Consider the following 16,286-nt stretch of genomic DNA (forward strand, 5'->3'; position numbering starts at 1 on the left):
CGAAATATAACAAAACACAATATATTCTTCAACATGACCATATAATTAAATGCATGTATGTTACATAAGAAATATGTTATTTACAAGGTGTAATCACAGCATGTTGAAACTTCCTCTACAAAACCATAAACCCCCTCCCTTACTGTCAAACAGTAATGGTTATTTAAACGAGACCAACCTTTCTTCATTTATATAAAAATAGATTTCCATTTAGCGCACATGATATACAGTAGGAAAACATGTCTGAAACCTGGCTAATTTGACCCTGTAGAACACAAATTTTCAATCAATACAAACAGTTAATGTATGTCATAACCCTGTTTCTTTTTACAAAAAGTATAACATAATGGACCAGGGATCAGGATACCAAAGTTACCATGTAAAAAGGGAGTCCATTTTGCAAAATTTTATAACACTGGGATCAGATCATACAAGATGTTTTACAGAGACCACACTATACAAGATGTTTTAATGTTCAGGGTTCAGATTCACAATATATTTCTTTTTTTTTTTAATTCCTTCAAACCCTAGTATTACTGAGAGACTTTTTTCATACCTTGTGCAATATCATTATATTAACCTTGCAACTGTTTTACAAGAATGATACATTTAGCAAAATCAGTCTACCTTGTAATTTTTGAAAAACATTATCTACAAAAACTGCCTCATCCAGCTTGGATCTTTGGTCCCAAAACATTTCCCTTCTTATTCTACAATGTAGTTCAAACAAATGTTTTCTGAAATCCTGTTTTACTTTAAAATCATTTGTCGTTAAATTTTGTTATAATACCTCTGTGACAGCTAAGGTCATTTGAAGATGGCACACACAGAAAATAGCAGCACTCGAGACACTTTTATAGTCTTCTACTCTTAACATGTAAATTTTCCTTAAATCAACCTGTTAATTCTGAATTTTCTCTTGACAAATGACCTTCACAGTAAGTAAACTTTTAAGTTGCCTATGATTATCGTTCTCCTATGGGTGAAGAATACAACCATATCATATCACACTTTCAGTTGTTAAGATTCATTCAACATATACTTCAAAAGTATTTCTGAGGGAAAAAAAGGTAGAATATTTTTGTTAACAAATTATGTTTTTATTTTGATCTGAACATTTATCATTTTTGTCTAAAAGAGTTTTAAAAGTTTAAATAGAAAAAATTATAGTTTGATGGCTATATGTACATTTGATCTTGAATATTGTCTTGGTATAAACTTGACATATTTCTACCCTGGTGACATTGTGTTCGGACAAGCTATACATTAATAGTGTTTTTCAGTACAATCACCCATACTACAGATCTGTGCCTAAATTGATCCTTCTCATGATAAGTTCCCCTCAGCAATATTCAACCAATAAAGAATCCCCAGTGATGACTTGTAAGAAGAGTTAAGATGAAATTACAAAATCTGGAAAAAGTCCAGATTGACTGCAAAAAAGGATCAAGCAATATATGTACAATGTCCAAATTACATCCGATCTGTGTAGTAGGTAAAAGACATATCTCTAAAATACAATTAACTATTCACTCCAAAATTAATCACTATCTTGAATAAACATTACAGCCTAGAGAAAAGTAACATGATAAACTCTATTGCCACATCAAAACATTTTCAGTTAAAAAAATCAATGTAAGTTACCCATCATGCCATTATAGGCAATTGCGTCATGTCTACAAGACATCCATCCACTCATTCTTCAAAATAGGTACATTTATTGTTATCACATAATTATCCTTTTATCATTGTAATTACACCCACTACCTATCATTACTATTTTTCCTTATACTTACTTAGGTTTCCTTTGTTTTCATTGTGGTGTCATTACATACATTGTGACATCACCAAAGAAATATATAGAGTGACGACATCACTTATTTACTTTTTGTATCTGTCTTCTGAAAAAAACTTTTTTCATAAAAGTTTGCAAAAGTATCTAAGTATTGTAATAAACAGAATCTTACATTCCTTCATTTCCATATGAGATTTATGAAAAGAGTCTTAAAATTTGTCATTTTAACAAGCCTTTAATACCTGGTAACTGAATGTGGACAGTCAGCAAACAATCCATGATCTACCAGACTTCATTTAACACTATAATATGTTCCACTAGCTACATGGGAAAAACAAAGCTGATTTGCCAGGTCTTACCAAGATCTTGATAATAACTTGTGCAGTCCACGCTTACTATAAGAAATAAAATACAGATTGAATGAAAATAATGACCAAATCTAGGTCCAAACGTTTCAGAAGTTAGTGTCTGCATATTAAGAGCTGATATTTCACTCAAAACAAAAAATAAATAAAAAAAAAAAACACCCTCAAATGTCCTCCTGAGAAATATGGATGAGATATAAATGAAATAAAGTGTTTGGTGGTCAACTTTTGAGGCAGAAATATATACACAGATGAAAGTGTATTAATTGAAGCAAGGACAGGTTGTTACCACCACAAACACACACCATAATCATTCAAAATACACAGATGTACCTTCATTCAAAGTTTTATAGGAAAGTTCAGAAGCCATGTCTCCTCTCACTAACAATGTAACTGTCAATGAGAGGTATGTGAATCAGACCAGACTGATTTGTCACCGTCATCATTAGAGCAGTGTGAGAAAAAACCAGCATCTGTATTCACCTGATCATCTCAAATATCAGACAAACTAAGGAAGTGGAAAAATGCTTTTGAAAATTTTTAAAAATTTTGTTTTATTTGTTTTTTTTTATAATTTACTGAGAACTGATTTTTTCATGTGAGAGTCTAATTACATGCTTTCTTACATTTTCAACAATACCCAGGAAATTTACTTAACCATTAAAGCTGAACTGTTAAATGTTTTGATGAGTGAAAATATATCTCTCAGAATCTTTTTTTTTATAGATATAAACAGAGAATAATAAAAGGAAGAATAGTAGAAAAACAACAGGGTAAGTTGATAAGTACTTGGATTTTCCTATCACAGACTCTCTGAGGCTTATATACATTGTACAGTTTTAAAACAGTTATTGTACAACCTGCAAACTACAACTAGCAAAATATACCATCCCGTAGTTAAAACAAAGAGAAAAAAAAAAGAATGTGAAAGATTTAAAACTCTGAAAAATGACTGTGCACTACACCTTTATAAATATGGAAATGAAATTTTATCTGAATTTGAAAAATAAATATTGTGTTCAAATTTGCATCACTGGTAACAAAGCATATATCAACTACCCTCCACATACTTTCCTCTGCAGAATCTATCTGAACAGATGAAACCAAAAAAAAAATATTTAAGCAATATCAACAGAAAAAATCTTTACATACATAAATGAAAGAATGTATAAGAGTAAAACGTCCTTGTGTTTTCTCAAAATTTCTCACAAAATCAATAACACTCTGTACATATACATAAATACAATTAATCTAATATCACACAGATACTGTACAAATATTGCTTCTTTAGCGTAATGGGTCATGACCAACAGCCGTCATCAAACTGCAGATACTGTTAAATAACTACATGATCAAACATTAAAAAAACAACAACATTCAAGGTTATATACAACTAATTCCCATCTGATCCTTGTCTAATGGAAATACAATAGTAAAACAAGAGAACAGCATAGTTCCCTATTGATGACATATTTTATGTAAATACGAATTTACATTTTTCAGCCCAATAAATAGGAAAAATATGGCTCTGCATATTGCTATCCAGTACTATTTTTTAAAAAAAATTGCTAAAACATATTATTACAAGACTTGCTCCCAAAATTCCCATACATATATCCCTTTTGTGCCCCATAAACATGAAAAAATAGGGTTCAGCATATTGATATATGGTATTAATGCTATTTTAACATCAACAGCCCTGTAATGTATATGAATGAGTACAGCTTGAGAAAACTTACTAAACCAAGTTTTTATGTAAGACTTGCTCCCAAAATTCACAAACAGAAAGTTCATCATATTGATCGTAATTCGAATAATCATATTCAAAACTTCAAGATATTTTCAACAAAATAATGAATTTTACAATTTTAGGTGGTCAAGTTGCCATTGGTAACACACTTGCCTTTCATCAATACTACCAGGGCTCGATTCCCACAGTGACTGCAAGAAGGAACAGGGTCACCTATAAAATCATGTGGGTTTTCCCTGAATAATTAATAAATAAAGTTTACATTATACCATGACCAGAAAAAAATAGCTATATCTTTTTTTTTCTCTCTACTTATACATGCAATAATAAAATTGTCATTCTAAATGATAAGTTTTCTCCCTTCAACAATTAAAAATCACTTTCACCTCTAAACCTCTTTGATATGCAACTCTTTTAAAGATTTACCTCTGTTATATACCTTTTATTTCAATAGTCTAAGTCTATGGTAACTATATATATACTAGCATTCCCAATACATCACCACATGGAGAACTACAGGGTACTAGTATATATTTCCCCACCTCTGCCAATGTCGGATACACTTATCCCATGTAAAACCCGTTATTTCCCTAATCTTTTAGAATATTGCTTCAGCTTAGTGTACGTCACATAGGAGTTGTACTATATTCAGCATTGCAGTTGCTTAATCAACATTGTTTTTGCCAAATATTCCTGTAAAAGATAAAAGCAAAATAGTTGACCATAAGTCTGTTTGCTGGATACTGGATACTCTACCTTTCAGTATTATATCCATATCCTGCAAACCTACTGTATTTTCTGGATTATAAGCTGCACCTTTTTCCTTCCTTGCTTTTGTGGGTATGTACTACCAGTATTAATTCTCATGGGACTAGAATTTATTTTCAATGGTTTCATAGGCTATCTTAAGTCAATTGATTAATAAAGTATTAGAAGATTTTTTGATAACTCTTGATCATTGTTATTAAGACCCCACAAAGTAACTTTTTTCCTCAAACCTCAGAATTTTAGAAAAGTACAATATGATTTTATAATATCCCTTTTGGATACACTGATTGAGATTTTGTGCCCCCCCCCCCCCCCCCCCCCCCTCCCCCACCTACCCTCCCTCAAACCTCTGCCCTTCTTATTTCAGATCAATATTTTTAATCTAACTTTAATTAAATCATATATTGACAATAATGTATTAAATTAAGATGATCAATTCTAAAAATAATGTCTTCTCTGTATACACTAAATATATATGCATATGATTAACAATGATGAGATTCAACAATTGCACAAAGATGTTTTCTGAAAGTCTCATATCATTTTGATTTTCACTGAAAAGCTAACTGAGAAAGGCAAGGCTAACATGGGATCTTTGACGTTTGGCCTTTGCAGACTAATTGATTTTCAATGGCTGTGAACAAAGCAGTTCGCAGAGTCTCCAGATCACTGCAAATAAGCCAAATAATTTGCCTGGTAAAGCCCACAACTTGATCTATAAAGGCTATATTGGGGCAAAAATGAGAAAACATGTTAACTTCAAAAATTCTTGCAACTTAGAAGTCTTGTGAAGTGAAAACAATCATAGAAATCTGAGAAAATACACAGGTAAGTACTTTGTGAATACACAGGTAAGTACTTTGTGAATACACAGGTAAGTACTTTGTGAATACACAGGTACACACTTGGTGAATACACAGGTAAGTACTTTGTGAATACACAGGTAAGTACTTTGTAAAAACACAGGTAAGTACTTTGTAAAAACACAGGTAAGTACTTTGTGAATACACAGGTAAGTACTTTGTAAAAACACAGGTACACACTTTGTGAAAACACAAGTAAGTACTTTGTAAAAACACAGGTAAGTACTTTGTGAATACACAGGTAAGTACTTTGTGAATACACAGGTAAGTACTTTGTGAAAACACAGGTACACACTTTGTGAAAACACAAGTAAGTACTTTGTAAAAGCACAGGTAAGTACGTTGTGAATACAAAAGTAAGTACTTTGTGAAAACACAGGTACACACTTTGTGAAAACACAAGTAAGTACTTTGTAAAAACACAGGTAAGTACTTTGTGAATACACAGGTACACACTTTGTGAAAACACAGGTAAGTACTTTGTAAAAACACAGGTAATTACTTGGTGAAAACACAGGTAAGTACATTGTGAATACACAGGTAAGTACTTTGTGAATACACAAGTAAGTACTTTGTGAAAACACAGGTAATTACTTTGTGAATACACAGGTAAGTACTTTGTTAAAACACAGGTAAGTACGTTGTGAATACAAAAGTAAGTACTTTGTGAAAACACAGGTACACACTTTGTGAAAACACAGGTAAGTACTTTGTACAAACACAGGTAATTACTTGGTGAAAACACAGGTGAGTACTTTGTGAATACACAGGTAAGTACTTCGTGAAAACAGGTAAGTACTCTATGAAACCATTAAGAACCATGTATAAACACACAGGTACGTTCTCTATGAAAACAAGAAGAACCATGTATAAACACACAGGTAAGTTCTCTACAGGTAAGTAGATTATGTTCCATGTGAAAAGTACAATTTGTAAGGACAAATGTAATCTGTAACAGCTGAAAAGTGATCCTACTAATTGTCAGTCATAATTCATGTGGTCCCTAACCATCCAACAACACTGCAGAAGATATCAATATCTGTAATCCACACCAAAGTATATAAAGCTTGTCAGATTCAACACATATTTCTGTCAATATTACTAGTCTTGATCAACATTTTTTCTCACTGTATTCTTTGTCCAAAATGTAACAAAAATTGTCACCACTGGTTTGCCTTTTTAAGACAACCAAATTTACAAATTATTCAAAGGTATCATTAGGTTTGAATTATAGATGTGTGAATAGTACAGAGTCGTTAGCTGAGCACCAGCAAGCTTGTAGAGTTACCAACCGCGTGACGAGCTCCATCAGAGTCAATAAAGTCTCACTGGGGATCACTGTCTTGACAAGATTTATAACAAAATGCACAATACGCCTGTATTGCTCACCTGTTATGTAATTGTAATGGAACGTATATGTTTCATGATGAAATATCCACCATATTCATTACATTTACTAGAAGCTTGTAACATGTTTCAAATTCTAGAAAGGAAAGAAAATGTTGACGACAAATGGATGTTGCACCATCGCATTAGATCACAGGCACTTTGTGCCAGGTGAGCTAATATTACATACCAACTAAAATTGATATGACTGTCAACAAATGAGTTTTACATGATGATAATTGCAATTGAACAAATGTGTGTATGAGAGATGCACTTTAAGGTGTTGCTAGTGCTGACCACCATAGGACTTTGTGTAGTTTTGCTCTGTGGTCTCATTGTAAGTGGCTGGTACATTCTGCTGAATTGGGTGGTACTTCCCTTGTGACTGGGTAGGGATTGTGGTATCTGACTTGACAAAGTTAAAGGGGTCCGACTGAAACAAAACAAAAATATTATTTTCTTATGCAGTTAACATATCTTATCTATCGTTTGCAACATTAGATCAAACAATTAAGAAATAATTCAAATGTCTTTTTCTTCAAACATTGCTTCAAAAACAACTTCCCTCTAAACATCTCAAAATGAATCAACCTTCTGATTCTGGGTCAAATTCTGAATATCAAATAATGTATTTCACTATCAGACATGTCTGTATGTTACAGTTTTCTACCTTATCTGTCTGTATGTAGGACATGTCTGTATGTTACAGTTTTCTACCTTATCTGTCTGTATGTAGGACATGTCTGTATGTTACAGTTTTCTACCTTATCTGTCTGTATGTAGGACATGTCTGTATGTTACAGTTTTCTACCTTATCTGTCTGTATGTAGGACATGTCTGTATGTTACAGTTTTCTACCTTGTCTGTCTGTATGTAGGACATGTCTGTATGTTACAGTTTTCTACCTTATCTGTCTGTATGTAGGACATGTCTGTATCTAGTAACCTACCTTGTCTGTCTGTATGTAGGACATGTTTATATCTAGTAATCTACCTTGTCTGTCTGTATGTAGGACATGTCTGTATCTAGTAACCTACTTTGTCTGTCTATATGTAGGACATGTCTGTATCTAGTAACCTAATTTGTCTGTCTGTATGTAGGACATGTCTGTATCTAGTAACCTACTTTGTCTGTATGTATGTAGGACATGTCTGTATCTAGTAACCTACCTTGTCTGTCTGTATGTAGGATATGTCTGTATCTAGTAACCTACCTTGTCTGTCTGTATGTAGGACATGTCTGTATCTAGTAACCTACTTTGTCTGTATGTATGTAGGACATGTCTGTATCTAGTAACCTACTTTGTCTGTCTGTATGTAGGACATGTTTATATCTAGTAATCTACCTTGTCTGTATGTAGGACATGTCTGTATCTAGTAACCTACCTTGTCTGTCTGTATGTAGGACATGTCTGTATCTAGTAACCTACCTTGTCTGTATGTAGGACATGTCTGTATCTAGTAACCTACCTTGTCTGTCTGTATGTAGGACATGTCTGTATCTAGTAACCTACCTTGTCTGTCTGTATGTAGGACATGTCTGTATCTAGTAACCTACCTTGTCTGTCTGTATGTAGGACATGTCTGTATCTAGTAACCTACTTTGTCTGTCTGTATGTAGGACATGTCTGTATCTAGTAACCTAATTTGTCTGTCTGTATGTAGGACATGTCTGTATCTAGTAACCTACTTTGTCTGTATGTATGTAGGACATGTCTGTATCTAGTAACCTACGTTGTCTGTCTGTATGCAGGACATGTCTGTATCTAGTAATCTACCTTGTCTGTCTGTATGTAGGACATGTCTGTATCTAGTAACCTACCTTGTCTGTCTATATGTAGGACATGTCTGTATCTAGTAACCTACCTTGTCTGTCTGTATGTAGGACATGTCTGTATCTAGTAACCTACCTTGTCTGTCTGTATGTAGGACATGTCTGTATCTAGTAACCTACCTTGTCTGTCTGTATGTAGGACATGTCTGTATCTAGTAACCTACTTTGTCTGTCTGTATGTAGGACATGTCTGTATCTAGTAACCTACCTTGTCTGTCTGTATGTAGGACATGTCTGTATCTAGTAACCTACTTTGTCTGTCTATATGTAGGACATGTCTGTATCTAGTAACCTACTTTGTCTGTCTATATGTAGGACATGTCTGTATCTAGTAACCTACCTTGTCTGTATGTATGTAGGACATGTTTATATCTAGTAATCTACCTTGTCTGTCTGTATGTAGGACATGTCTGTATCTAGTAACCTACCTTGTCTGTCTGTATGTAGGACATGTCTGTATCTAGTAACCTACCTTGTCTGTCTGTATGTAGGACATGTCTGTATCTAGTAACCTACCTTGTCTGTCTGTATGTAGGACATGTCTGTATCTAGTAACCTACCTTGTCTGTCTGTATGTAGGACATGTCTGTATCTAGTAACCTACTTTGTCTGTCTGTATGTAGGTCATGTTTATATTTAGTTATCTACCTTGTCTGTCTGTATGTAGGACATGTCTGTATCTAGTAACCTACCTTGTCTGTCTGTATGTAGGACATGTCTGTATCTAGTAACCTACCTTGTCTGTCTGTATGTAGGACATGTCTGTATCTAGTAACCTACCTTGTCTGTCTGTATGTAGGACATGTCTGTATCATGTAGTAACCTACTTTGTCTGTCTGTATGTAGGACATGTCTGTATCTAGTAACCTACTTTGTCTGTCTGTATGTAGGACATGTCTGTATCTAGTAACAAACCTTGTAAGTCTATATGAAGTAAATGAATTAATGTAGTAACCTACCTTGTCTGTCTGTATGTAGGACATGTCTGTATCTAGTAACCTACCTCTTGTCTGTATGTAGGACATGTCTGTATCTAGTAACCTACCTTGTCTGTCTGTATGTAGGACATGTCTGTATCTAGTAACCTACCTTGTCTGTCTGTATGTAGGACATGTCTGTATCTAGTAACCTACTGTATGTAGGACATGTCTGTATCTAGTAACCTACTTTGTCTGTCTGTATGTAGGACATGTCTGTATCTAGTAACCTACTTTGTCTGTCTGTATGTAGGACATGTCTGTATCTAGTAACCTACCTTGTCTGTCTGTATGTAGGACCTGTCTGTAGTAACCTACTTTGTCTGTCTGTATGTAGGACATGTCTGTATCTAGTAACCTACTTTGTCTGTCTGTATGTAGGACATGTCTGTATCTAGTAACCTACCTTGTCTGTCTGTATGTAGGACATGTCTGTATCTAGTAACCTACATTGTCTGTATGTATGTAGGACATGTCTGTATCTAGTAACCTACCTTGTCTGTCTGTATGTAGGACATGTCTGTATCTAGTAACCTACCTTGTCTGTCTGTATGTAGGACATGTCTGTATCTAGTAACCTACCTTGTCTGTCTGTATGTAGGACATGTCTGTATCTAGTAACCTACCTTGTCTGTCTATATGTAGGACATGTCTGTATCTAGTAACCTACCTTGTCTGTCTGTATGTAGGACATGTCTGTATCTAGTAACCTACCTTGTCTGTATGTATGTAGGACATGTCTGTATCTAGTAACCTACCTTGTCTGTATGTAGGACATGTCTGTATCTAGTAACCTACCTTGTCTGTCTATATGTAGGACATGTCTGTATCTAGTAACCTACCTTGTCTGTCTGTATGTAGGACATGTCTGTATCTAGTAACCTACCTTGTCTGTCTGTATGTAGGACATGTCTGTATCTAGTAACCTACCTTGTCTGTCTGTATGTAGGACATGTCTGTATCTAGTAACCTACCTTGTCTGTCTGTATGTAGGACATGTCTGTATCTAGTAACCTACTTTGTCTGTCTATATGTAGGACATGTCTGTATCTAGTAACCTACCTTGTCTGTCTGTATGTAGGACATGTCTGTATCTAGTAACCTTGTCTGTATGTAGGACATGTCTGTATCTAGTAACCTACCTTGTCTGTCTGTATGTAGGACATGTCTGTATCTAGTAACCTACTTTGTCTGTATGTATGTAGGACATGTCTGTATCTAGTAACCTACTTTGTCTGTCTGTATGCAGGACATGTCTGTATCTAGTAACCTACTTTGTCTGTATGTATGTAGGACATGTCTGTATCTAGTAACCTACCTTGTCTGTCTGTATGTAGGACATGTCTGTATCTAGTAACCTACCTTGTCTGTATGTAGGACATGTCTGTATCTGTCTGTATGTAGGACATGTCTCTAGTAACCTACCTTGTCTGTCTGTATGTAGGACATGTCTGTATCTAGTAACCTACTTTGTCTGTATGTATGTAGGACATGTCTGTATCTAGTAACCTACTTTGTCTGTCTGTATGCAGGACATGTATGTATCTAGTAACCTACTTTGTCTGTCTGTATGTAGGACATGTTTATATCTAGTAATCTACCTTGTCTGTCTGTATGTAGGACATGTCTGTATCTGTAACCTATGTAGGACATGTCTGTATCTAGTAACCTACCTTGTCTGTCTGTATGTAGGACATGTCTGTATCTAGTAACCTACCTTGTCTGTCTGTATGTAGGACATGTCTGTATCTAGTAACCTACCTTGTCTGTCTGTATGTAGGACATGTCTGTATCTAGTAACCTACTTTGTCTGTCTGTATGTAGGACATGTCTGTATATCTAGTAACCTACCTTGTCTGTCTGTATGTAGGACATGTCTGTATCTAGTAACCTACCTTGTCTGTCTGTATGTAGGACATGTCTGTATCTAGTAACCTACCTTGTCTGTCTGTATGTAGGACATGTCTGTATCTAGTAACCTACCTTGTCTGTCTGTATGTAGGACATGTCTGTATCTAGTAACCTACTTTGTCTGTATGTAGGACATGTCTGTATCTAGTAACCTACCTTGTCTGTCTGTATGTAGGACATGTCTGTATCTAGTAACCATCTTTGTCTGTCTATCTAGTAATCTACCTTGTCTGTATGTAGGACATGTCTGTATCTAGTAACCTACCTTGTCTGTCTGTATGTAGGACATGTCTGTATCTAGTAACCTACCTTGTCTGTATGTAAAACATGTCTGTATCTAGTAACCTACCTTGTCTGTCTGTATGTAGGACATGTCTGTATCTAGTAACCTACCTTGTCTGTCTGTATGTAGGACATGTCTGTATCTAGTAACCTACTTTGTCTGTCTATATGTAGGACATGTCTGTATCTAGTAACCTACTTTGTCTGTCTGTATGTAGGACATGTCTGTATCTAGTAACCTACTTTGTCTGTATGTATGTAGGACATGTCTGTATCTAGTAACCTACGTTGTCTGTCTGTATGCAGGACATGTCTGTATCTAGTAATCTACCTTGTCTGTCTGTATGTAGGACATGTCTGTATCTAGTAACCTACTTTGTCTGTCTATATGTAGGACATGTCTGTATCTAGTAACCTACCTTGTCTGTCTGTATGTAGGACATGTCTGTATCTAGTAACCTACCTTGTCTGTCTGTATGTAGGACATGTCTGTATCTAGTAACCTACCTTGTCTGTCTGTATGTAGGACATGTCTGTATCTAGTAACCTACTTTGTCTGTATGTATGTAGGACATGTCTGTATCTAGTAACTATGTCTGTATGCAGGACATGTCTGTATCTAGTAATCTACCTTGTCTGTCTGTATGTAGGACATGTCTGTATCTAGTAACCTACCTTGTCTGTCTGTATGTAGGACATGTCTGTATCTAGTAACCTACCTTGTCTGTCTGTATGTAGGACATGTCTGTATCTAGTAACCTACCTTGTCTGTCTGTATGTAGGACAAGTCTGTATCTAGTAACCTACTTTGTCTGTCTATATGTAGGACATGTTTATATCTAGTAATCTACCTTGTTTGTCTGTATGTAGGACATGTCTGTATCTAGTAACCTACCTTGTCTGTCTGTATGTAGGACATGTCTGTATCTAGTAACCTACCTTGTCTGTCTGTATGTAGGACATGTCTGTATCTAGTAACCTACCTTGTCTGTCTATATGTAGGACATGTCTGTATCTAGTAACCTACCTTGTCTGTCTGTATGTAGGACATGTCTGTATCTAGTAACCTACCATGTCTGTATGTAGGACATGTCTGTATCTAGTAACCATCTTTGTCTGTCTATATGTAGGACATGTTTATATCTAGTAATCTACCTTGACTGTCTCTGTGTCAGACATCTCTGTATAGAATTATTTGAGATACCTACCTTGTCTGTTTTGAGGTTGGACATGTGTCTGTAAGCATTGATAAGAAGACGGTCCCTATATCTGTATTTCCACAGGCAGATACACATGAACAGCATCACCAGGAACAGCACAATACCAAACCTGAAAATCCAAACCAATGTAACAATTTATATTTCAACTGGATATGTGCTCATTATAATTATGTTTCTTCTGTTTACTTTGTTTATCACCCTTTGAACAGTAGGGGGCCATCTTGTAGCAGCTGGTGGCTACCTCTATGTAAAACATGCAGGAGGCCCATCACATGACAGCCATTGGTAATTGGAATAAAATTACCTGCCCAAGAACAACCACGGCAGCAGACTGATTAATTTCACAGCTTCCACAAAGCACTTCTTTTAGGAAGCACAGAGCCAAACACCTGAGATCTTCACCACAGGTTATATAGGCCAACACTTCAGTGACTGAACTATCATGGCTCCCAATAAAGGTTGTGTAAATATACAAGACAGACAGAAATCACACATTGACTGTGGTGCGAGATTTCATGTCTTCATAATCAACTGTCTACCAGCATAATTAATATAAAATGTGATTTAATGTACAGGGTTTTCCATAATTTTGTTAGTAGTAGGCTGTGTAGTGAAAGTAGGAGGCTGGCCTGCTGTGTATGTGTAGTCGTGTACGGAACATTATTACGGAACTGGATTGGTGTAGGTGGCCAAATGATCAAAGCAGACGGTCAAATTGGCCGGCGACTGGCTTTTATGGAAAACCCTGAATGTATAATGGATATAACACAGTAATACCTACCAAAAGTACCAGAGCTGCCATACAGTGTAGGACACACAACAGATGTTGTTACCACAGCAGTATTCAGTCTCTTTACACCTGTAAGAGAACATAGAATTATCATGGTCACACAGATTCCACTTGGTTTACCATTACCATATATGGACTAGTGCATACTCTTAAATCAAGTGCCTTGATCAAGACCCTTAACAGTTCCATGTCATCAGTATCTTTTACTTTATATAAATCATTGTTTCTGATTAATATTTGTTATGTTGCTGTACTGTACACATTTTAGCAGTAATTTGATTCCAGCACTTTTCACACTCAAAATATTGCTCTAAAATATGATTGTACTAATTTCAGTTTCTGTATGTTGTTCATATAACAATTCTTGCACATTCACAAATTCATCATTGCACCTATTTGTTGAAAGTAAATATTGGCTTAAATTTGATTTTACCAAAATAAGTTTGTTTAAAAGTCCTACTTTTAGTGCGAGTTTCTTCTTTTATTGTAGAGCAGTGATAGCAAATAAATATAGAGATCAGACAAGCAGAAATTCAGAATGGTAGGTCAGCAAGACTCATAATGTATTAACAACATGTAATACCGGTATATGAGCTAAATGCCTCAGAGAGATTGTGTTGATCATTACAAGACTGACCACTGTCCAGTGAAAAATTTCTTCTATGTCCAAAAATCAGTCATTAATATTCTTACCTGTCATTGTTACAGTAATAAGCAGATACCTGAAAACGAAAAAAACAATCAATAATCACACTTATATATGTTTGTCATGTAACCATGGCTAATACTTCCTGCGATACTACGCTTGGCTGGAGAGATCTTCTCTTTAACGTAAGACTAGTAAACCATCCATGATACTTCATATACATATGCAAACAAGAATAATTTTCAAATGGATGATATTTACATATTAACTATCAGATTATAATGCTGAGAAGTCTGTATTATATTGATATTCTATCAACTTTTTTATATCTGTCTGGATTTACTTGACTCCAGACTGATTATGAAAAGTCTATATCAGAATATTTTCATCCAACAACTTGAAAAACTATATATATATTGCTGCAGGTATATCAACAGTATTTTTGAATCGAAGCTAAATTAGGAGTGTTACCATTACAAAGCATGTATAAAAAAAAGATGTCAAATCTATATTTTCCTGAAAAAATAATGAAAGGTCTCATCTTAATAAGAAGATATCTCTAAATTTTGTTGATTACATAATTAGTAGAGTTTGAAGTACAGTAGCAATTACTAATACAATACTACATCTTAAATGTTGCCTAGTTGTCTCAGGTTCAGTGAAAATCAATTGTGAATTATGTCATGCATGTACATGAATACCACAACAAACGGCTTCATGTAGTTTAGACGCGAACACTTATGTTTATCGAATTAGTGTCGTTGTCCCTGATCCATTAGACGAAACTGTTCTCAAAAAAGGTCCCTCAGTTACAACATTAAAACTTAATGCCAAAGCTTACTATAATTTCAACCTTAACATATTCAACGAAACGATTAAACATTGAAATGAAACAAAAGCTCTTATCGACACGTTTGATAAAATGTAAACACAAAGGCAAATAATTGAGTTGATCATTGAGCCAGGTTAAATTTGTTACAGACGAATACACTTTTTAACAGGCATTTCCGACAGAACTTGGCCAGTCAGTAGCTAATATGTAAAGATAAAATCAACAGATACTTACTGTTTTCACGAAAAATATTACGTTGCTTATTGCAAACAAAAGTGTTTTCGTCGCCATATTGGTAAACCTTTGACCTGAAAATAACCTAAATAACCTGACGTAACATCTTGCCATATCAGGTGATATCCGGTTCCGGTGTGAACCAGATAGAGCAGTTCGACGCACAGCGAGAATATATGTATGTGTGTGTATATATATATATATATATTCCCCCTCTCTCATTTCTCTTTTATTTTCGAAAATGTTCGCTATCGTTTCAGTACGTCTAGTGTTTATATGATTTTGCCAATCAATATGATGAAAATGATTATCATCAACATAAACATTGGCACCCAAAATAAACATAACCATCGATGTTGTGATGAACGTTGATTAATGACATAATTGGAATTAATCATTTGTACTTGTATATCTATGATTGTAAATTGATACATCTTATTTGGAAATATATCACCTTGCCTGTCTTAAGTGGTAGAAATACTGAGCACCTAGTATTGCCTGTGTATCCGTACCCCGGTGCATAGAGCACATGTCAATGTGTGTTTATAGTGCATGAGTAGGCCTGACGTTTGACACTCTCCAGTGGTGTATAAACCAGCTGGCATGCTACCTGAGAGGGCAGAGTCACGAAGAC

General features: G+C 35.1%; 1 pseudogene; it reads right to left on the reverse strand.

Moving 5' to 3' along the window:
- Window positions 1–5,970: 5,970 nt before the first annotated feature.
- On the reverse strand, window positions 5,971–15,709 carry LOC132565414 (uncharacterized; annotated as a pseudogene).
- Window positions 15,710–16,286: the final 577 nt, after the last annotated feature.

This window comes from Ylistrum balloti, unplaced genomic scaffold (assembly GCF_031769215.1).
Source record: "Ylistrum balloti isolate Yb309-2 unplaced genomic scaffold, AGI_CSIRO_Ybal_v1 Utg369722, whole genome shotgun sequence".
Classification (NCBI taxonomy): Eukaryota; Metazoa; Mollusca; class Bivalvia; order Pectinida; family Pectinidae; genus Ylistrum; species Ylistrum balloti.